The following is a 23947-nucleotide window of genomic DNA, read 5'->3' as shown; positions in this document are numbered from 1 at the left end:
AAAATAAATTAAATGCATGCTGGTCTCCGACCCACTTTCTCGCTCTTTAAAAAAAAAAAAACTTCTGGAAAAAGTCTTAGACCAGCCTCCTGTCTGTTTAGAAGACATCAATAACAAATGTTTGTACTAGACAGAAACCCACACACCTCAGATTATGGGGAGAGGAGAGCAAGGGACAGAAACTTAAACACAGTGTAACGCTGGATGAGACAAACGCCTATGGAATTATCAGAACTAAGGACAGAATACCTACTTAGAAGAGCTGTCAATCACGAGCCTAGGAAGCTGCCTTATACCAAGTCAGTCCATTGGCTCATCTAGCACAGTGCTGTCTAGCGGTTCTTGGGGGGGGGGGGGGTCTGAGGCAGGGGTCTTTCCCAGCCCTTTTACAGAGAAGATCCTTTCTATCTGGAGATGCTGAGGTTTGAACCCTGGATCACTTCCATACAAAGCATGTGCTCTACCACTGAGGTATGGCCCCGCCCCATGTTCCAAGTTCCTACATATTTGAAACAGAGAGAGAGAGAGAGAGAGAAAGAAACAAAGTGAAGTTCCTAATTTAATAGTTTTTTTTCTCTTTAATAAAGAACAGTTTTGGAAAGCAGCACTGCACATTATCAAGTGGGATGTAATGCTTGCAAACATATCTACCCAAAATAAGATTGTCACCTACTATGAAAGAAATCCTAGTCCATCAACTGCAGACGTTTTAATCAGTTGACGAGCTGATTAAATCTGTGTAAGTGTGCATATCTTTTGGTCCTGTGTCACAGCAGGGCCCCATCTTAGAATAGGCGTTCTCTCCTGTGCACATATGTACACAAGAAGAAAAGGGCAGAAGGGGTCATGTCTCTTCTAAGATGGAGACAGATTTTTACAGGTTTTGTAAATACCTTTGTAGGAAAAAAAAAAGTCAATTTTTAATGAAATATGATTTATTCACCATCAGCATGTTTTTAATCAGCCAGAATATCTAGCCCAGCCTTCTGCAACCTGGCACCTTCCAGATGTTTTGGACTATAACTCCAAGCATCCCTGATGATGGAGAATGCTTGCTGCAGCTGATAGGAGTTGAAGTCCAAAACATCTGGACAGCACCATGTCAGGGAAGGCTCATCTAACCCATGGAATCATCTAAGAGTTGGCAAGCCCCCAAATATCTTTTTTTTGTTTCAGAGAACTGTAAATCTATTTGAATTCCCATCTTTGGTGGACTGCCCAGAATCTACTTTTGTTGCCATGCTAAGCAGCAGCAAACAAATAATACTGACTGCAATATTTTATTTAGAGAGTTGAGGGATACAGGGGAGACGAATAAGGAAACACCAGAACTACATGGGCCTATACCCACTGCACACACATATACTCCTCTCTGCTGTTTGCCCACCACCCCGCTGCCCAAATCTTGTCAAAAGCTTTGCCTGTTGGTAGAGGAGCTCCTCCTTAGATAAACCGAGTTCTCCTCCATCAATATTTTAAGCAAATAAATAAGTATTGGGGGGGGGGGGGAGAAATCACAGCACTTATAAATTAGGCCAGACAAATCCGTTTGTCGACTCCCGCCTGCAAAGAGCATTCTATCAATATAGCGAAATGCTAATCTCCTAATTAACAACCTAATTAGGTAATTATGGCTTTGCAGAGGGACGCCTAAATGAAATATGACAACATGGTCACCTCTTTATACGGCACCTGTGGGCCTTTTCAGCTGTCACTGCAAAGAGTGCAATATCAATTGGAACAGATGACAAAGCGCTGTCATTTTTCATTCCGATATTGCATGGAGCAGGATGGGATGGGAAAAGGTTTCAAAAACAAGCAGTGTCTTGCCTGATTTAGATGCGTTTGCGGCAGCTTCCTTAATTTTTTAAACCACCAACAATGTGATTAATTTTGCAATCTGATGGGACTAGGTAAGGAATTCGGGCACCGTCATCACCATCGCCTTGGTATCCTAAGCTTATTTTAAGGAGTTCAGTATGCAGGCCTTCCTCACCTACCCACCCATCATGAGGGCTCTCTGACCCATTATATCCTCACAGCAACGTTGTGAGGTAGGCTAGGTTGAAAGCTCCGTGGCTGAAGACGGGCTGAAACCCAGGTCTCTCTAGGCCGTCCAAGACTAGTTGCTACACCCAGGTGGGACACATTCACAACCCCATAAATACATATTTTGATCACATTCACATTTATATCCTGCCAAATTACTCTCCTGGTTAACAATTCTGTAGCATACATATTATCCCCAGATATAGCTTTGGGCTCCTGTGGTCCTTCCCTCCCTGCTTCTGGCATAGCCACGGAGGAGAAGACTGGAGCTTCTGCTTTCGTTTTAAATTAGCTGCAGTTTAGCATGTTGTCTGAACCCCTAAACTGTGGTAATCTTAACTATGGTTTATTGAAACAAACTGGTTTCATAACCCATGGTTTAAAGCTGGCTTGTCTCAAACAAGGCATAGTTAAGATTAGCCATAGTTTGATGGGTTCAGATATCACAGCAAGTGACGGTTAATAGAAAAACAGTAGCAAAACTGTCCAAATTCCATCTTGTGGCCATGCTGGAAGAAGATGGGGCACAGTATGACCCAGGGAGAGATTAGGCTCACTCTTGAAATGCTGAACTATGGTTGAGTCTAGCTTTATTTATTTATTTTTAAATTCTATACCGCCCAATAGCCGAAGCTCTCTGGGCGGTTCACAACAATACACAGACAAAAACAGCATAAAAAATTAAAGTATACAACATTTAAAACAGTTTAAACAGCTAAAAACAATTACAACAGAATAGTAGATATATTCAGACAGCTGGCCTAGAGCCCCCATCATAAACCTTTAAATGCCTAGGAGTAGAGGACAGCTTTCACTAAGGATGGTGCAGTACTCCTGCCCGGCCGCCCCCCCGGCCCCCGCTCGCCAAGCCCTGGGGTGCTGACAGACTCGGCCACTGAGAGCCTCAGAGCTCGGCAAGGGGCTGGGAGCACTGCAGCACCCTAGCACTTTCACCCCGGCCTCCCTGGGAGGAGGCTGGGGCAAGGAAGCTGGGAGCTGGCCACGCTGGGACCTGTCCTGTCCCCACCGGCCACCAAAGAAGCCCATTCAGACATCCTTATGTCTGAACCAGTCCAGTGACTTCCTCAAGAGCCATCTGATGGAACTTGAATATCACAACTTAACATTGAGTCAGGGCATGGGCCCATATGCCCAGTTCTGTCTGCTCTGACAGCACCTCTGGAAAAGCTCTTCCCTACCAGGCTTCTTCTTTTGACTGCAGATGTGAGGGACTGATGCTTTGCATGAAAGAAGGTCCAGGCATATGCTCTGTCACTGAGCTATGGGTCCTTTGGATGAGGAGGCCTCCATCACTACTTAAAGCACCCCCTTTCAGCAGACAACAGGGCTTAAAGAGACTGTCCCCTGACCTGGAGCCTCCGATGCATGTGCTGGTGTGAAACAAAACCGACGAACAGCTATTTCAAGGAGTTCCATCCCGGGCTTTTAAATCAGGGGTGTATATCCTTCCTGGCCCCGAGGGCTGCACAGTGTGTACTAGGGCAGCGAGGGCCACACACACACCTCTTACACCCCCGAGTCCCTCCTCAACATCCCCCATACACTCAGGGGTTGATGTGTGGGGGTTGCTGCAGGATGGAGGAAGCCGCAGCCTGCTCTCCGCCCCATCCTGACTGCTGCTTCATTCGTCGTTTCTGGAGTTCTTTTCAGTAGGACAAATGTTCTAGGAACGGGCTCTATGGTTCCTGCCATAAAAACCCCGCTCCTAGAGCATCCTAGGAAGGCTTCAAGCACTGCTTCCTAGGAAGCTCTGGGATGCGCTATGAATGAGACATCTAGGGCTAGAACCATACAGCCTGTTTCTAGAGCATCTTTCCTCCCTTTTTTTGAGCGCTGTCGTTTTTTTTGGGAGTGGTGGCAGCCCGGAGGCTACACTTTTTGCACCCTTGTTTTAAACCTTTGGCTCACACAAAAGGAGGGCAGCATTTGCGTAGAAATCCAGTTTGCAACATGCCCTAGTGTTCATCAACCGGCAATGCTGAAGAACGACCCCACACGCACACCACACACAACACTCCACTCACACCGTACACAACCAAGATGCCTCAAGGAGGGGAAAGCTGGAGCAGCAAGGTTGCGCGGATGTAAAAGCCAGACTAATCAACAGCTCATCTGTGGACTGGAGAAGCAGTGACCTAAAGCACCCACACTGGGAGTTACAGCAAAACACAGCAGCCTTGGCAAGAGAACTGTTTGACAACTTCATCATAATAAACCACTTAGAGGAAAGAAGGCTGCGTTCGGTTTCTCCAGGGTCACGGCAACCTTGGGCTCAAAGATGTGCTGGAGAGTTCGGCAGCTAGTCAAATCAAGCCCACACACCCTTCTTTTCGTGAAACCGACTTGCAGCGGACAAGCGCTGCCTGGCTTCGGAGTTCTTCAAGATCAGGGAATGAAGGCAGACGTGAAAGGCTCACGTCAGAGATACTCTACGAGACCTCTGCTTATTTGTTTCATACCAACTGTGTACCAGGTGTAGGACAAGGCACGGCTTAGCAAGTGATGCTGGTCTAACTACCAAGGCAGGGCTGTGTGCTCACATGAAAGTAACCCAAACTCCAGGCCAAGTAATACAGAATCCTACAGCCTATATAAATAAAGCAAATTTGCCCCAATGCACTCCGCTGTCAGGGGGCCCTAGCCGGCCTCTTTCAGTCTACTCCAGTAGCCAACTCCAGACACAGACAAAGGATTCTTTTCAAGGCTTTATTCCTTTTACAACTTAATAACTCTATCACCAGCGACTAAGCTATGAACAGCAGAGTAACCTATGCCCCGGGTTGGAAACAGTTGGTCCCCGTTTGAATGAGAATCACTTGCAGACCCTGAACTTAAGGGCTAGGGAGAGTCCCCCCCCCTTTTCCCTCGGGTCCTCTGGATGCGACCGTTGTTTGCGCGCCAAACGGGTGCTACGCCTCCTTTCCGTGCCCTCCATAGCTTGTTGCTCTTTGCGTCTGCGTCGAGCATCCAGCCAGCCCTCCTCCCACGCTCTTTCACTCCCAGGACCGCTATCTATCTCTGGAATGCCGGCAGGAGGAATCTCTGCCAGCTGAGGGCTGGGAGGGATGAGCGTGCACCTCTCCCACGGATGGCTGTTCGTCCGCAGAATCAGAACTGCTCTGAGGTTCTGTGGGCTCAGTGTCCACCCTGACATCCTTTTGAACCATTTACTCATCTTCCACTAGCCACTGGGAGAGGTGAGAAAGGGCACGGAAGCCCCTACTCCTGAAAATCTTATTCAGCTACCCCTCTGGCTGTGGAGATTTCATCAGACACGGCCATTAATAATAATTGTCATCCATATGTCTATCTTCACACCCAAAAGAGCTATGACTCTCAGCACACCTTTTCTACAGACCCAACCTCCAGTGAGACCAGAGTGGCAGCATACACAGATAAGGGCTACCCCATTTTATCCTCTATTTACACTACTATACTACAGTGGCTCTCCCATGTCCCCTCCCCATGTTTCCCAGAGGGCTCACATATGGGGTGAGGACATGCCCTTGAGACACAGCTTCAGCTCCAAGTGCTCACAGCTGGTAAGTCTTTGCAGAATGCGGACGCACTGGAATCTAATTTGCCACTTGTCACAGAGAGAAAGAGGTGGGGTTGGCTGCCACCACCATTAAGGCTGCAGTTGTGGCTCTCTGGCTCCTTAAGTGTCACTATACTCAGCTTCCCACTGTGGTGGGAGGACAAGCAGAGGAACTGATCTCTGCTACTCCTTCCCCAGGTATCTAGGAATTGTCAATCAACATGGACGGTTGAGACTAGAAATGAAAGAAGGATGTTCATATCTAAAATTCCATCATGACAGGAATGGGCGTGCATCCTGAATAAAACAGTATGTTTCTGAACAGTTACTATAAATATATTTTGGGGGCATGGGGCGGAGAGAAGCGGTGACTTCTTAGTTATATAAAATGTTGCACAATTAAGCTAATGGCACAGAATGGAGAAGGTTGTGTGATATTGCAGTTCCTTGAGAAATAACTTGGTCATGCCCGATTTATTTGGGTGTTTAGCCTTCTCTGTCCCTGGAGACACAGAGTGGATAAAGTCTAGAAGACTTTGAGAAAGAATGATAGGACAGACGCCATAGCCTAAGCTGAAGTTCTTACTGACTTGTGCATATGTGCTGGAGGTATAGCTCAGTGGTAGAGCATTTGACTGCAGATCATGAGGTCCTGGGTTCAAATCAAGGTGCCCCTTCTTTTGGGGAATAACTTTGCAGTTTTAGTTCTTCCTATCCTCAAAGGCTCCTCGTGGGTAACATCTAGAAATACACAAATATATGCTTTGATTTGGACTCCTGCATTGAGCAGGGGGTTGGACTTGATGGTCTTATAGGCCCCTTCCAACCCTACTATTCTATGATAGCAAGCCAGGTAGTTCTTTGATGGGAAATAGCAATACCCAATAGCAAAACCATCAGCCACTATGAATATGGGAATCCCTACCCTTGCAACAATTACATATCAACCCCTGTGCGAAATGACTTGAATCCTCAATGTCACATTGGGGTGGGCAGAAATAGCACAGTATGTTATGTTCCAGCTTGGTGAGCAGAATGCTGCCTTCTTCTTCAGAAACAAAGTGAATGTTTGAACATCCCCCAATTTTTGGAAAGCTGTACTGTGAATTAAGGATTACTTGAATAATTGTTAATATTGTAAATGTATTATTGTGTTAGTTATTGGGCATGCTATGCCGCAGAATATTGAAAGAATGAGGTTTCACAAATACAGTTGACGGGTTGGAATTGGCAAGCAGGAAACTCTCCCTGGTGACTGCATTGGCGAGCGGGCACAATGCAAAACATTCCTCTCCTAAATGGTATAGTGGCAAGAGTGTTGGACTAGGAGCTGGGAGATCCGGGTTCTAGTCCCCACTCGGCCATGGAAGCTCACGGGGTGACTTTGGGCCAGTCACAGACTCTCAGCCCAACCCACCTCACAGGGTTGTTGTTGTGAGGATAAAATGGAGAGGAGGAGGATAATGTAAGCCGCCTTGGGTTCCTTGCAAGGGAAAAAAGGCGGGGTATAAATGCAATAAATAAATAAATTTCCTCTGCGGTGTATGGACTTAGGAGATGAAGGTCCCTGTCAAAGTTCCCCTTAAGACTTGGACCCCCAAGCAACTCCCTAAGGATCTCTTGCCTCCTTAAGAGTCTCACCTTCCTTCTTTTAAACTTCCCCTTCCCAGTAACATGGGGTTTAGGCTGTAGATGTGGGGTGACTGACACTTCAGACATTTGGGGTTTAACCGTAACAGTAAATGTAGAGCAGACAAATCACAACTACAGGTGTTTACACAATAGAGTTGAGTAATACAAAAGGCATTACAAGAAAATAAAAGTTGCAAAACACAAGTTCCTTTTACCCTGCCTGTCCTTAGACTTTTCTAGGCTGCTTCCTCCTGCTCATTCTTCAGACTCTGCTCTCACTTCAAGCTCTGGCTGTCTCTTTCGTCTCTTCCTGACTCTCTCTTGCTCTTGCTGAAGCCTGGTCTTTCTCTCTTACTGGCTCTCTCGACCTCTTTATATATCCTCCTCCCTCAAAACCAAAAGTACTGCTTCAAACATGAAGAAACGAAACTGACACTTACCCAGAGGAAAAGAAACTGACACTTACCCAGAGGAAAAGAAACTGACATGTAACTTACTGCTCTCAGGGTTACCCCCTCCCAATAGAAAACTCCAGGCCTCCAAGCCTGACCCTTTTTCCCTTTAGCCTCTGTATGCCTCAAACCTTCACAGTCCCTCACCATGCTGGATAGGAGATAGATGTTACCCCTCCCCATGGCCCTCTGGATGTGTGGAAGACTTGGGCAAGGCGAATGGGGGAAGATCTCACTTTGTACTGGGCTGAAGGCAGATCTCGCAGCTTCTGACTGCCCACGAAGGTCAGCACAAAGGAGGAATCTGCCATTGTTGGAGTCCTGTAGAACTAGAAGGAGCAAGCCATTCAGGGCGCAATCCTATGGCTTGTGCCCTGGGTACTCATAAGCCCCCAAACTTGGAGGCTTACAAGTATCCTATGCAGAGTGGGAGGTACTTTGTGCCTCCCATACTGTAGATGGGCGATTTCGCCTGTCTAGCAGAGGCTTCGGGGAAGCAGGAGGGAAGGAGGTTGGGAGAGCGATAGGAAAAGTTCTATGCCAGCTGCTCTGGCCTCCTCTCCTCCCCCAGGAATGCCTCCTTTCCCCTGTCTCAGCACTCTATTTACCGAGCATGGCGAGGCAGCCAGCATGGTTCTCTCTGTGGCGCCTATTGGTGGGGTGGGGGAGTATGGTTTCCTGGCTCTGAGCCCTGTCTTCGAGCATGGAGCCAGCAAACTGAAAAATCCTACATTGCCCAGACGCTGTCTAGGGGACATAGGATTGCTCCCTCAGTCACCTCACACTGTGCTTTGAAGGCATTGGGAAGTAACAAGAGAGATTCTTACCACTTCTGAATGACGCCCAGCCTGACATGGGGAGAAGTCCTCTGTGCAGAACAGATGACTCAGAGGAAGAGGCCAGCCAGAATCTCTGGAACCCCATCAAAGAACACTTAAACCGAGTCAGAAAAGTGGCCTACAAACCCAGTAGCAATAATTAATTGTTGGCCATATTTGGATGCTTTTGAATTTGTTTTGACATTTTTTCATATTTATCTAGCATTTGCACATTACAGGAAGAGATACATAAAAAGTCTTGCCAACCATACAGAATTACGATAAGAATGGACTCCATTTTTTACCCAGATCTGCCAAATTACACCAACCAAACTTTTTTTTCTAGCAAAAAAATGGCCTTAATCAACCACTCTGTAATTGCTGGGATTTTCCAATAACGGGGCACTAACAAGACCACCTGAAACCACCCCAATAGTTGCCAGGAGTTTCGGCTCCTGCCCTCATGGCTACAAACGGTGAATATATTAAACCGTATTACACAAAGCACACTTCCATGTACAAACAGGCAATTCATATATCAAGCAGATGCGACGACCAAGAGCAGAAATGGTTTGTAACGGCAGAAACACGCTTCACATCTCTGTTGCAGCAGCTGCCACTTGCCAGCTGCCTTGTGGATTCAGAAGCATGGAGAAGTATGTCCCAGCCTCACACACTAGGTGGAGCGTCCACAGTTGCTGGAAGCCCCCTCCCCTCCTACCCAGCAAAAGCTCCACCACAACTACCTGAAAGCAGAGATTCTAGAAATGAGATTCTCGAATGCAGGCAACAGGAAAATGTTCAAACTCAGAACTTTAGCATTTACCCTCCTTTTACATACTGAATGGTGCCTCATTAATTTTAGCGGCATGTGCAATGTATACAGCAGCTCCCAGTATTCTGTCACACTTGAGTGTGAGCAGAAAGCAAAGTCCAGTGAAGAGACAGGGCTATGCAGGTAGGAACTGATTTAATTTTCAATGGCTTGGGTCCCTACCAATACAAAGTAGGTTTAGCTGCCACCCAATGACGGGCATTTGCTTTCTCCCGTACAAATGGATGGTTTCCCCCCAGGAGTGGACGGCAACACAAAACACTGCACAGATGGACACAATTACGTCGAGGGAATAACCGGTCATCCACCTCTGGTGCTGCGTGTCCTGGTCCTCATCAACAGGATCACACAGAGGGTGCAACATGTCTCTGTATGTACTACACCAGTGAACTTCACTATTTTTCATTGAGGAGCCACTGTTCCAGGCAACACCATGAGGCCACAGCTGGCCAGTCATGTTGCTCTTTGCCTGATTGGCTGATTGCTCCTGCATTGTCCTCTCCCCAGCCACCTTACAGCTGATGAGTGGCAGGTCTCCCGACTCCCCACCCCTTAAATCTCTTCCAGTAGCCCAGATCACAGCACCCATCACTAAAGTAATCGACAAGGCAAAGCTAGAGAGACCCTGCTGAGACTGAACAGCTCCTGCAAAAAGAGGTTGTGGGTGTGAATGGCAGAGCGCGAGATAGAGAAGCACACTTGAGGTGACTGGGGGCTACCAGAGGCTCTTGGGCTTTACAGTGAAGAATACCAGACTATACCTGCCCTCTATATAGCTGTCATGTTCCTCTGTCCTCTTCCTTGACCATCAACACACTCCAGGAAACAAAGCTCCAGGCTAGCACTACTTCATTGGTTAACTACTAGCTTCATTACAAATGCAAATTCTAGGAAACTCTAGGACTGCAATGAACCAGCTAATCCACACGTCTACGAATATCAATAGAGGATTCGAAGTGGAGGTTAGGAAAGTTGCCAGAAGCCCGGGCAAGAAACTTCAGGGCCAGACTAGCTTCACTGGTTTGCCCTTCCCTTAGGGTGGCCCCCTCCTATGTTGGCTATCATGAGTGGCCAACCTGGCGGAGCATCTGAGCTCTGCCCCTAATTTTTCCTGCTTCGCTTAGGGGACTCGCACGTCCCTTAAGTCATGCCCTTGGCTCCCCTCCTCCTCCACTTGTGTTCCCATGGTGGAGGAATGGGAGGCTGTTCAGCCTGTGCCATCTGTGTGTCAAGGTCCTGGGAAGAAAATATCTCCGTATCTGGGCTCGCTGATGTTGCCTTTCCCTGTTCTGGCTTTTCCCATTCTGAATCTGGGCTGTCAGACACCTCCACATGCTCAGATTCATTCCTGACAATAACCCACACTTTATAGTGGGGAAGCATGGGGAAAGATTATAGCTCAATAGTAAAGGAAGTGCTTTGCAAGCAGAAGGCTCCAGGTTCAATCCTGCATGGAGCACAATGGGCTCTGCGGAAGACGCGGTATATAAACAAACTGATTATGCCTATCCCAGGCACCTTGGGTTGCTGGGTAGGAAGGACCCTTCCTTGCCTAAGATGTTGGAGAACTACTGCCAGTTGTTGTAGACAACTAGATGATGCAGTGGCATGACTCTGTATAACACGGCTTCATATGTTCCTAATGACACAACAAAGAAAGTGCTAGGTGTTTAATACACAAGAGGGAATTTAGGCCTCAGGGCTCAGAGTTCAGGATAAGAATTAGACCCATATCATCTAATATAGACAGGGGGAAATAATACCATGCTGTAACAATGAGCAAAAGGTTCATAGTACAGTACTAAGCAGCTGCTACTTACTATGAGATTCCTGCATCACATTGTGCCAAAAAGATGTCTGAAACACTAACTTGAACGTTTACCTTATCCTACACACCATTAAAAACAATAGTCAGGCCCCTGTTCAAAAGTGACCAAATTTCTATCTGGAAAGTACTTCAGTGTGAGAATATAATGCATATGTCTATATACATATACTGCATACTCTGGAACTATACATGAGGTCTATTAACAGTTACTAGCCATGATCACTGAGTGGACCCTCCATGTTCATTTGCAGTATATATACACCCAAATGCCACATGTTGGCAACATAAAGCAGGGGTGGACTACTGCCTTCATCCCCTGCTTGTGGGCTTCCCCAAGGCAACAGTTGGCCACTGTAAAAAGAAGGATGCTGGACTCCATGGATCTTTGGTCCGATGCAACCCAGCAGGGGCCTTCCTACTATAGCGGAACGTCATCATAAGCCTGAGAGAAGGGCCTGTGTTACTTGTAATTTTTGCACAACACCTTACAATTGGAGGCACTTTATAAATAATAAACCACTACCACCTGTAGGCATATCAACACTACAGACTCAGTCTGTAACTATACATTTTGCTCTTGTTATATGCTCTGAACTAAATGAAACATTGATCTGATCCAGTAGGGATCTTCAATATTCTTAATTTCCTGTTAGGGATTTTGATTTAGGCAAAAAAGGTGAATAAGTGAGGGCACAACAGAGCTTTACGAAGTTAGGCATACTACAAAGAAAGTGAACAGAGTTAAGTTTTACATGTTCTCTCTGTACGAGAGCTCGAGAGTCATCCAGTGAACAGCAGAAAAGGGCTCCTGCCCTCATGACTGGCTTATACACTTCCTGGAGGCATCTGGTGACCACCGTGGAAACAAGATGCTAGATGGGCCTTTGCTGTGATCCAATAAGGCACTTCATATGCTCTTAAATGCTGTATTACTTATCTTATATTACTATATAATTATATATACGTAATCTTATACTACTAGAGAAGAAAATGGCAACCCACTCCAGTATTCTTGCCAAGAAAACCCCATGGAACATATGCTCTTATAGATTAGATGCCTAATATACAGCCACAACTTAGTGACAGAAAAAAAACACTTCGCGAGCAGTGGCAGGTTTAACCCCTAGCATCCCCCATCAAAAGGGCCAGGTAGCAGGTGAAGGCAAAGGCCAGCCAACATTGGGCTGGGAGACCAAACACTCTGATCCGGTATAACACAGCTTCCTACGCGCCTACCTCGGGGAAGTAAAACAGCAACTGCTGCTGCGGCTCCTCACTCCCAAGACAGAGCTTTGACAACCCTCTGAAGAGACCGCCGAGAAGTTTAAATTAAACGTTTAATTTTGTGAACCGCCCAGAGAGCTTTGGCTATTGGGCGGTATAGAAATGAAATGAATAAAAAAATAAATAAATAAGTTCCCAAACGAACCGTTCCCAGCCCAGCCCAAAAGCCGGTGCGGGTGTCGGGCAGGTAGGTTCTAGATCACCCTTCCCCGACCCGCTGTCCTCCAGAGGTTTTGGGCTCCAAGTCCCATCAGCCCCAGCCAGCCTGGCCAGTGGCCAAGGACGCTGGGAGCTGCAGCCCAAAGCACCCGGGGGGCGCCAGGCTGACCTCGCTCTGGGGAGACAGCAGGGAGGCGAAGGAGGGCCGGGGGTGGGGGGGGAGAGACCCAGCGCTCGGACACCTGGGTCCTCTGAAGGGGCGGTGCCCGGGGGGCGGGGCGGGGGCGGGGCGCCAGGAAACCCCGTCCCCCTGGCGAAGAGAAGGGTCTGGCGGGAGGCAGAGGCCGGGACCCCACTCCCCCACTTACGGGCCTGGCGGGCGCCGCCGCCCCCTGGCTCCGGGGCCGGGTCCCTCGTCCGGCCGCCCCCGCGGAGAAAGAGGCTGCGGGGGAGTCGCCGGGAGACGCCGCAGCCGCTTCCGGGGCCACAGGAGAGGCTTCTGGCCGCCCCCCCACTCCCCGGTGGCTAACAAACGCGCTGACCCGGAAGCACTAGCGCCTCCGCTCGGAAGTGGCCCGGACTTAGGGGAAGAGCGGCCGCTCGCCGAGTTTTGCACGCATGCGCGTTATGGAGGAAGGGCGCGCGTAGCCGGGCGGGGGAGAAAGGCGAGCAGCGAGGCTACTGGCTGCGCTGAGCGCGTACCGACTCTCTCGCGCTGGGTCCTAGCGCTCTCCGGATCCCTTTTGTTCGTTCCGCTCGCCGGCCGCATCGTGGTGGCTCGGCTAGTTCCGAATGTAAAAGAAGGAAGAGAACGTGGAGCTAAGGGTCGGCAGAGCTCAGAGCATACGGGCGCGATCCTATGCATGTGAGGACAAGAAAAAAGCCCCGCAGCTCCCGGCATGCTGGCTGGGGAATGCGGGGAGTTGTAGGGCTTTTTTTCTTCTTCCCTGTAAACATTTTATTTACTTACAATATTTATATACCGCTCCATATCTAGAACAGATTTCAGAGCAGTGAACACGAAAGATAAAACAGCAAGAGCATAAAAAGATTAAAGCACCATATGCATAGGGCTGCGCCCTGAAAACATGCATAGGATCGTGCCCTTAGCCTCCTTTCAGCAGGGCTCGCCCTCAAAATATGTTAATAAGTGCATTTGAACATGTAAAGAGTGCAATATATTCACCACCGAGTCATCACAACTAGCCAACCACATCTTGCGATATTAGGGCAAGGCTGTTAGGTTAGCAACGTAACGTTTTGAGAGAGGCTGGAGCTCTATGCTTGTTATTCCAGTATTTACCGTACCATCCTATAAAATGCATTCTCAGAAGTCCCACCGGAACCAACGGAGCTTATGCCCTGATCAATTGGCAACTTTATTCATGCGCCAAAACGGGTGCTGGATCAGATTCTTTCTTCACACCATACTCGAATAAGCACTGCATAAGCGCCTAACGCTCTTTGCCATTGTTCCCGCGAACATAGACAGAGCGAGCAGGTGCAAGGGACTGTAGGGAAAGTTCCCACTTCTGCTATACGATTAAAGGTGGAGGAGTCCTGTTGGGTCACACTATACCCAGAACAGTATCTTCCTTTCCTTCAATCTCCACCTTTTTTCATATGTAAGTAAGCCTTTCCCTCTGGGAGTCAAAACGGAAAGAACAGGCAGGTAGTATTCTGCCCTGGAATACTGCCTGATGTGTGCAAAAGTACTGGAATGATTGGATTTATTCAAATGAGAAGTGGTATATAATTACTGATGATGATAGAGAAGCAGGTGGTGATAATTTTAAAGTTAAATTTTATTAAAAATATTTAAATAACCTTAATTACATACATATTAAACTACTTGTATTGCCGTTTTGAATGGATTCAGTACCCCAGCGTACACCTAACACCACCTCTAGAAAACACACACACAATATTCAATGATAAACCTTCCAGTTTAAGACCAGAGTCTCATGTTGGCTCAGGCCACACAAAGCCAAGAAGTTAGAAGCTTAGGCTGATGCCCTAACAGATATGCCCCATGATCAGTAAAGATGTTGTAAAATGTCACAAATTGTGCTTGCTTACAAGCAACAGATAGACTGAAGGCAAAAGGAGAAGGGGACGGCAGAGGATGAGATGGCTAGATGCAATGATGCAATGAATATGGACTTGAGCACGCTCTGGGAGAGAGCGCAGGACAGGAAGGCCTGGCATGCTATGGTCCATGGGGTCACGAAGAGTCGGATACGACTAAACGGCTGAACAACAACAACAAGCAACAGATAAGCATGAGTCAACTCACAGGAGGATTCCTCTAGCAATACAGTAAGGTTCAGATGCCTCATAAAGTAATACATGACCTAAACAATATGGGGCATCTTTGCTGGTCCCAGACACTCCATTCTCCCCATTTGGTTTTGGGCCTGAAAGATCAAGGGAAAGTGTGGGTGCATGGAGGGCAAGTTGTAAGCAAGCACAATTAGTGATATCGCACAACATCATGACTGACCATGGGACACATCCGTTAGGGCATCAGATTAAGTTTCCAATTTCCTGGCTTTGTGGATCTTGAGTTAACATGAGATAGCCTTAACTCTGGTCTTAAACCAGGAAAAGGAAATTTGTTATAGGTGTTCTGAAAAAGACAGAAACATAAATTAAAAAAAATAAAACACAAGTCATTCACTGAGTAGATACGTACAAATGAATAGTTATGCCCCTGTATGTTCTGGAAAGCTTGCTTCTGAATAAGCCTGCACAGGATTGCAGCACAGCTTTTTCCTTTTCCTCCTTCTTTTCATCAGTGATCTCTCAATCCCCTCAGCCTTCAAAACTGCCTCACTCTCAGCTGACAGTTTCCTGCTACCCCCGTTGTCAGAATGCAGACAAAAACACTGGAATTGTTCTCAACACTCTGGAGTACTGGCACCATTCTAGCATCAGAGTGAAACTGAGCATGCCCAACATAAAGCTGCCAACAGTTGCTGCCATAGGCTTTTGTGGGGCAGAAAAAACTTGAGAACTTTAAAACCACCGCTCAGAATTTCACCAAACCAATGGAAGGCACACCTCCTTGACAAGCCTGAATAAAGTATATCAGTAGTTTTCTCCAGAATTTGAAAGAAACATGATACGCCAAGCCACAGCTTGAAGTAAAAACTACAAATGTGCCGAAGTTCAGAATTGCTGAAAATCTCAGGCAATTTGTATTGGATTGGTTTGAAATTTTGCAAAACTGTGGGCATCAGGGAGATTATGGACACCATGTTTCAAGTTTTTAGTTCAACAGGCATCATTTTTATAAGCACTAGAATTTTGGGGCTTATAAGGGTGGAACCGTGTTGTTTTTTTTGCAACTTACCTTAACTAAAGGGGCACTCCTATGTCCCTTTAATATAGACTAAGGGCCTAGCCAGAGATAAAGTGATTTGTAGCTATAGCAGTTTGATCCTATTCATATTTACTCAGCAGTAAGCCCAACTAAATTCAGTATAATTTACTCCCAGGTACCCAAGATGGACAGGTCATGGCAGAGAGTTCTGACAAAATGTGGTCCACTGGAGAAGGAAATGGCAACCCACTCCAGTATTCTTGCCAAGAAAACCCCATGGAACGTATCACAAGGCTAAAAGAGATGACGCCGGAAGATGAGCCCCTCAGGTCGGAAGGTGTCCAATATGCTACTGGGGAAGAGCAGAGGGTATTTCCAAGTAGCGCCAGAAAGAGTGAAGCGGCTGGGCCAAACCCGAAAGGACACTCAGCTGTGGATGTGTCTGGCGGTGAAAAGAAAATCCGATGCTGTAAAGAACAATATTGTTTAGGAACCTGGAATGTCAGATCAATGAATCAAGGTAAGCTGGAGGTGGTCAAACATGAGATGGCAAGATTGAACATCGACATCTTGGGAGTCAGCGAACTCAAATGGACAGGCATGGGCGAATTTAATTCAGGTGACCATCATATCTACTATTGTGGGCAAGAATCCCTTAGAAGAAATGGAGTAGCACTCATAGTCAACAAAAGGGTGGGAAAAGCAGTACTGGGGTACAATCTTAAAAATGATAGAATGATCTCAGTACGAATCCAAGGCAAACCATTCAACATCACAGTAATTCAAGTCTATGCCCCAACCACTAAGGCCGAAGAAGCTGAGGTTGATCGGTTCTATGAAGACCTACAACACCTTCTAGAACTAACACCAAAAAAAGATGTCCTCTTCATCATAGGGGATTGGAATGCTAAAGTAGGAAGTCAAGAAATCACCGGGATAACAGGCAGGCATGGCCTTGGTGTACAAAATGAAGCAGGACAAAAGCTAATAGAGTTTTGCCAAGAGAACATGCTGATCATAGCAAACACTCTTTTCCAACAGCACAAGAGGCGACTCTACACATGGACGTCACCAGATGGTCAATATCGAAATCAGATTGATTATGTCCTTTGCAGCCAAAGATGGAGAAGCTCCATACAGTCAGTAAAAACAAGACCTGGAGCTGACTGTGGCTCAGATCATGAGCTTCTTCTTGCAAAATTTCGGCTTAAATTGAAAAACGTAGGGAAAGCCACTAAACCTTTCAGGTATGACCTAAATCATATCCCTGATGAATATACAGTGGAGGTGAGGAATAGATTTCAGGGATTAGACCTGATAGACAGAGTGCCTGAGGAACTATGGACAGAGGTCCGTAACATTGTTCAGGAGGCAGCAACGAAATCCGTCCCAAAGAAAAAGAAATGCAAGAAAGCCAAGTGGCTGTCTGATGAGGCTTTACAAGTGGCTGAGGAAAGAAGGGAAGCGAAAAGCAAGGGAGAAAGGGGAAGATATACCCAACTGAATGCAGAGTTCCAGAGAATAGCAAGGAGAGACAAGAAGGCCTTCTTAAATGAACAATGCAAAGAAATCAAGGAAAACAACAGAATGGGAAAGACTAGAGATCTCTTCAAGAAAATTGGAGATCTCAAGGGAATGTTTTGTGCAAAGACGGGCATGATAAAGGACAAAGAAGGCAGGGACCTAACAGAAGCAGATGAGATTAAGAAGAGGTGGCAAGAATACACAGAAGAACTATACAGGAAAGATTTGAATGTCCCTGATAGCCATGATAGTGCGGTCACTGAACTTGAGCCGGACATCCTCGAGAGTGAAGTCAAGTGGGCCTTAGGAAGCATTAGTAACAACAAAGCTAGCGGAGATGACAGGATTCCAGCCGAGCTATTTAAAATCCTAAAAGATGATGCTGTTAAAGTGCTGCATTCAATATGCCAACAAATCTGGAACACTCAACAGTGGCCACAAGACTGGAAAAGGTCAGTTTACATTCCAATTCCAAAGAAGGGCAACGCCAAAGAGTGTTCAAACTACCGCACAATTGCGCTCATTTCACATGCCAGCAAGGTGATGCTCAAAATCCTACAAGCTAGGCTTCAGCAGTATGCGAACCGAGAACTACCGGAAGTACAAGCTGGGTTTAGAAGAGGCAGAGGAACTAGAGATCAAATCGCCAACATTCGCTGCATCATGGAGAAAGCAAGAGAATTCCAGAAAAACGTCTATTTCTGCTTCATTGACTACGCTAAAGCCTTTGATTGTGTGGATCACAACAAACTGTGGCAAATTCTGAAAGTGATGGGAGTACCAGACCACCTTACCTGTCTCCTGAGAAACCTGTACGAGGGTCAAGAAGCAACAGTAAGAACCAGAGATGGAACAACCGATTGGTTCAAAATTGGGAAAGGAGTACGACAAGGCTGCATATTGTCACCCTTCTTATTTCACTTATATGCAGAGTACATCATGAGAAATGCCGGGTTGGATGAATCAGAGATCGGAATTAAGATTGCCGGGAGAATTATCAACAACCTCCGATATGCAGACGATACCACCCTAATGGCAGAAAGCGAAGAGGATCTCAAGAGCCTCTTGTTGAGGGTGAAAGAGGAGAGTGCAAAAGCTGGTTTGAAACTCAACATTAAAAAAACTAAGATCATGGCATCTGGCCCTATCACTTCCTGGCATATAGAAGGGGAAGAAATGGAAGCAGTGACAGATTTTACTTTCTTGGGCTCCAAGATCACCGCAGACGGTGACTGTAGCCATGAAATTAAAAGACGCTTGCTCCTTGGGAGGAAAGCTATGGCAAACCTAGACAGCATAGTAAGAAGCAGAGACATCACCTTGCCGACAAAGGTCCGTCTAATCAAAGCTATGGTTTTCCCAGTAGTAATGTATGGCTGTGAGAGCTGGACTATAAGGAAGGCTGAGCGCCGAAGAATTGATGCTTTCGAACTGTGGTGCTGGAGAAGACTCTTACGAGTCCCCTGGACTGCAAGGAGGTCAAATCAGTCCATCCTAAAGGAAATCAACCCTGAGTGCTCTTTGGAAGGACAGATAATGAAGCTGAAGCTCCAATATTTTGGCCACCTAATGCGAAGAGAAAACTCCCTGGAAAAGACCCTGATGCTGGGAAAGACTGAAGGCAAAAGGAGAAGGGGACGGCAGAGGATGAGATGGCTAGATAGCATCACGGATGCAATGAATATGAACTTGAGCACGCTCCGGGAGAGAGCGCAGGACAGGAAGGCCTGGCGTGCTATGGTCCATGGGGTCACGAAGAGTCGGACACGACTGAACGACTGAACAACAACAACAAATGTGTAATAGGATTGCTGCCTGCCCTATAATGTTTTAAGCTACAATCCTAAACTTACTAAGGAGCAAGCCCCATTGAAAACAGAAAATTCTGTTTTCGCACAGGATTGCACTAGTCATCTTCTACTTCTTGGCCAGCTGACACATGAAGTGCCAAGGTAGAAGAACAGTTGTTGATTACAATACTTGGATTGCCTTAAACACATACACACACACACACACAGAACATTTTGTCAAATGCAGTGTCCAAGGATGCTTAATTAAGAGTGTCTCTGATTATATATGCAGCACTGCAATAGGGAGCATTGCAATCATAAATAAAGGGAGACATGGATAAATTCATAATTAAAAATGCATTAGAAATTACAAGCATAATTTATTTACTAATGCACACTAGAATAAATTTTCAGCGTAATATTTTTAAATGTGGCATTAATAAATAATAGTAAACAGAATGTTCATATAAAATATTTTCATAAATACTTACAGTCCAACATGCCATGCCGTTATAGCCACTATGAAATAAATTTTATATGGCAGGATCAGTTTTTTTTCTTTTAATGTGTGTGATTCCTCTTGAAGTCACTCAGTGTAAAGAAAAATGCAACCCAAAGGATTGTCAGGTATGATTGCAGGTTGGCAGCTCTCGTACATTCAGTGCGAGTCTCATAAGTTTTAATATGTCTTAAATCCTGACATCATGAAAACAACTTCTGTTATAGAATGGATGTAGTTTGGACTGCCTCTGTGAATCCTCCACTGATTTGATAAAGGCATATGCAGGGTTCTTGTGTAAATCCCACTGGAATAAATTAATGGCAGTGGTGCAACAGCAGTACTTGCTGGATTGTAGCCTTTAAATGTCCAAGGGGGTGGCTACCGCACACCTTAGAGACCACCACTGTCCCCTCCTATTGATTACTTGTGACTCTGGCTTTCTTGATATGGGGTAGGGGGACCTTGTCAAGTATGTGTTAGTCTGTTGCGACAAAAGTGCAGTCCCACACTCAGAAGTAAATCCCACTGAGTTCAATTGTTCTTACTCCCAGGTATGTTGCTATAGCATCACAGCCTTAGCCTTGTGGCATCTTAGACCAACACATTTATTACAGCGCAAGCTTTTGTGGACTGCAGTCCAGGAAGAATGGGGAACCTACACCTCCAGATGTTTGAATCCAATTCCTGTTCGCTTGTCAGTGGTCAGGGATGATGGGCACTGTAATCCAACAGCTTACCTTATGCCCTAATAAATTTGTTAGTTTTAAAAGTGCTACAGGACTCTTTGTTGTTCTTGAAATGGCAGTAACTGTCTCTTCCTGGAGATGGCTGTGGAGAGGTTTTCCTTAAACAAAAGTTAGAATAATTATGGTCTTGGAATCTAAAAAAGATTAGAACAGGCTCTTCATGCCCTAAGACAGAATGAAACATTGATTTCAGTGGGAGATGGGTTTAAAGCACAGAGAGAACCAACATATATACTGTGCTGTGCCTCAATTAGACTTACCATCCTAAGCTTTTGTAGGCTCATAGCTGCTCTGAGAAGTCCCATTAACTTCAATTGGAATTACCTTCGAGCAGAATGACATCGATTCAGTTTTTAACTTTCATCATGCAGATGTAGCTTGCTCTGGTTCTCTTGTCGTTTCCTGCCTCTTAATGTACATGTCCCTTCAAAATATGTTTCTTCATTCATTCCCCCGGAATATGTGTCATATAATGGGGGTGGAGGAAGACTGCCCCCCAATGATAGATTTCTAGGGTTGCCAACTTTTGCTTGCAGGGCTCCTGTCCCTTTAATAACTGCATGACACACAGCAATGTAACAGCTACAGGCTTTCCAGCTATAGATGCAGTGATGAAAAAAGCTATACCAAAAACTATACCGGTTTCATTTCTGCCAGCTGTTCAGCTTTTAAAGACACAGGAGCCCTGCTAGAAAAAAAGTTGGCAATCCCACAGAAACCCTGTATTACCACATATCACAGATCCCATAGAACAGTATAATGCCTGCACAGTCCCACTCTTAATTGTCCCTTAGTGTTGCTTTAAAGACACACAGGTATGACCTGGGCAACCCAGCCAGTCCCTTCTTTCAAGGAGACAAGGCTTCACTACCTCTTTACACAAAATGTAATCTTAGTATGAGGGTTCAATGCGACCCACTCCCAGGTCATGTGCAGGATTGCAGCCTGGCAGCAAGTCCATTTACTGAGAAAGCAAGAGCCGATTTTGTTCTTCCAGGCTAACTTCCGATCATGCAATCCTGTGCCTGTTTACTCACAGGGAAGTCCCACCGTTGCCAGTGAGATTCCTCCAAGGGGCTTACTTTTAACCCTGCGCCTATTCAGAAGCAAGTCTCACCGAGTTCAGTAAGAGCGCCAGCAAAGCATGCAGCACAGCCTTTCCCAACGTGGTCCTCTCCAGATGTTTTGGACTACAAGTCCCATCACCCCAACCATTTTGTGGTTTCAGCGTTCCATATATTTCGAATTGTTTTATTGTGCGCCGTTTGGTTTTAATTTTTGTGACCCGCCCAGAGAGCTTCGGCTATTGGGCTGTATAGCGACGGAATGAATGAATGAACCAGCTGGGGATGATGGGAGCGGTGGCGCGACGCACCCGGAGGGCGCGACGTTAGGGGAGGCCGAAGGAGCCCAAGCCTGAGGGCCCCGCTCAAGGCTGCGCCTGCCTTCGGAGTACACACGGGATCGCGCCGCCCAGCCAGCCCCATTGCGCAGGAGCGCTTCCCGCCAGGCTGCCGCAGCGGCCGGGGGAGCGAGCCGCGCGCCACGAAGCCAGGCCCCAGCGGGAGCGACACGCTTAGAGGCCTTATGAGGCGGCCAGATGAGTTTCCCTGCGCGGGGAGTCGAGGACCGCCGTCCTAAAGCCGCGGCCTCGGGCGCCGGCCGCCGCAACTGGGCTCCCGAGCACACGGGCGCGGGCTCGCTGCGCACGAGGCGGGGAAGGGCGGCCTCCGGGGCAGGCTGCGCGCGGAGGGAGGGGTCGCCCTGGGGGCCGCGCTCCGGCTGGCCGGGCCCTTCCCTACGCCGACAACTCCCAGTAGGCCCGCCGTTGCCATGGCGACCAACAAAGGCCCGGGCAGCGCGGCCTCGTTCTTCCCGGCCTGCCTCCGCCTCCGCGCGCCGCGTCACGTGGCCGTTCGAACGCGCCAATCCCAAGTTCCGGAACGGGAAGGGGGCGGGGCGGAGCCGGCTTTCCGTCCTCACCCGCTCCTTTCACCACCGCTGCCTCCGATTGGGTAAACCTTCGCTCCCTTCGTTGTGCGCTCTGATTGGTTCGCGGCAGCGCGCGCCAGAGGGCGGGGGTGCGCTCCCTCCCTAACGGAGGTATATCGGTGTGTGAGGCTTGTTTTGTTTGCGCGCAAGCCACGCCTCCCTCAGCCAAGGGAGGCGGGGCGTCGATCCCACCCCAGCGCGTGACACCCCGCCACCTCCTCCCCATGGCAACAAGGCAGCCTCCGGAGAAGCGAGGCGAGCGTCATAAGCTCCGCCTCCTGATGGGGCGGGGCGAAAACGAAAGAAGCCCGAGGCCCGGCGGATCGAAGACTGGGTGGGCGGGGCTAGGAGTGGGAGGTGCCAGTGAGGCGCGGGAGGGAGGACGAGGTCAGAGAGAGCTGGAAGGGGCGGGGCCTAGAAGGCAAGAGGCGTGGCTAGAACCCTAATGGGAGGAGCTAAATCTCAGCCATGGTTGTCGAAATCTCTTCATTGAGGGGGTGAAATCCCAGAAAAAAGGAGGAAATTGGGGGGGGGGGGACGACACGCACATGTTAGGAAGCAAATTGGGATGGGAAAAATTAGTGTTGGGTTAGGTCAGCCTTCCTTCACCTGTCGCCTTCCAGATGTGTTGGACTACAACGCCCATCATCCCTAGCCCACGTGGGCCTCGGTGGACTTGTAGTTCAATACATCTGGAAGGCGCCAGGTTGTTTGGAGTGGGCCTGCCTTCCTCCAGATGCGTTGGACTACAGCTTCCACAGTCCTCAGCCAGCCTGGCCATTGGCCTTTGGATGATGGGAGTGGTGGTGCCTCTGGAGGGCAGCAGGCTGGGGAAGCCTGGGGGCTGCGAGGGGTCACTCACGGAGGAGGGAAAAGCCCTGCGGAGGAGGAAGGGAAGCTAGGCATGGCGCGGCTGGGAGGGGTGCTGGGAGGGAAGGGCTAAAATAAAAGGAAGGGGGTGGCGCAGCAATAGTGGGGGTCGGGAAGAGAGAGGCAGGGCTGTGTGCAGAGGAGCTGCTGAGGACGACAGCTAGGGGTTAATGCAAAGGAGACGTCGGCAGGCGCGGCAGAAATGGCATTGCCAACGTTGCTTCAGGCAGGGCTCCTCCTCGGCAGCCAGAAACCCCACCGGTGAAGCTTCCCCTGTGCTGCTTCTGCCTGCTCGCCGAGAGGAAGTTTTTAAGCACAACAGCAACAACGACAACGCCGCGGTTCCTGAAGTTCTGCAGAACTGCGAGCGACCTGCTAGAGGCACAGGAGCCCTGCCTGGAAAAACAGCCCCGGCCCCGACCGCGGGCAGGGGGGCTGCGCTTGCTTTGCGCGCGGCGGCCGCGGCCGCAGCGGGGGCCTGGCCCCCTCACCTCCTGCGCCCCGCTTCCCCCACCTCGGCGCCCTCCAGCTGTTTTGGACCCGTGCCCGCTCCAGCGAGCATGGCCGGGGATTCTGGGAGCT

General features: G+C 48.0%; 1 protein-coding gene and 1 pseudogene across 8 annotated transcripts in view; one reads left to right on the top strand and one right to left on the bottom strand.

The window, feature by feature from the left end:
• The window catches only part of MAPKAP1 (MAPK associated protein 1), a 234658-nt gene extending 221466 nt beyond the window's left edge, over nucleotides 1-13192 (bottom strand). For 4 of the 7 annotated variants that reach the window (XM_084820719.1, XM_084820724.1, XM_084820722.1 and 1 more), the window contains exon 1: nucleotides 12985-13192. The gene's annotated coding sequence lies outside the window, so the exon portion shown is untranslated. Of the gene's footprint in view, nucleotides 1-8519; nucleotides 12542-12984 lie in introns of all 7 variants that reach the window. The other 3 variants (XM_084820721.1, XM_084820723.1, XM_084820720.1) reach the window with 2 other exon arrangements.
• Nucleotides 1-19401, top strand: part of LOC146335673 (protein CFDP2 pseudogene) — a 33758-nt pseudogene extending 14357 nt beyond the window's left edge. The window contains exons 3-4 of the transcript XR_014785942.1: nucleotides 16117-17653; nucleotides 19365-19401. The product of XR_014785942.1 is annotated as a protein CFDP2 pseudogene (transcript). The remainder of the gene's footprint in view (nucleotides 1-16116; nucleotides 17654-19364) is intronic.
• The last annotated feature ends 4546 nt before the right edge of the window (nucleotides 19402-23947 follow it).

This window comes from Heloderma suspectum, chromosome 14 (assembly GCF_057233095.1).
Source record: "Heloderma suspectum isolate Gila_16-S chromosome 14, 16-S_ref, whole genome shotgun sequence".
Taxonomy (NCBI): Eukaryota; Metazoa; Chordata; class Lepidosauria; order Squamata; family Helodermatidae; genus Heloderma; species Heloderma suspectum.
The sequence above is the reverse complement of the archived record's forward strand: the minus strand, read 5'-3'. Positions and strand labels throughout refer to the sequence as shown.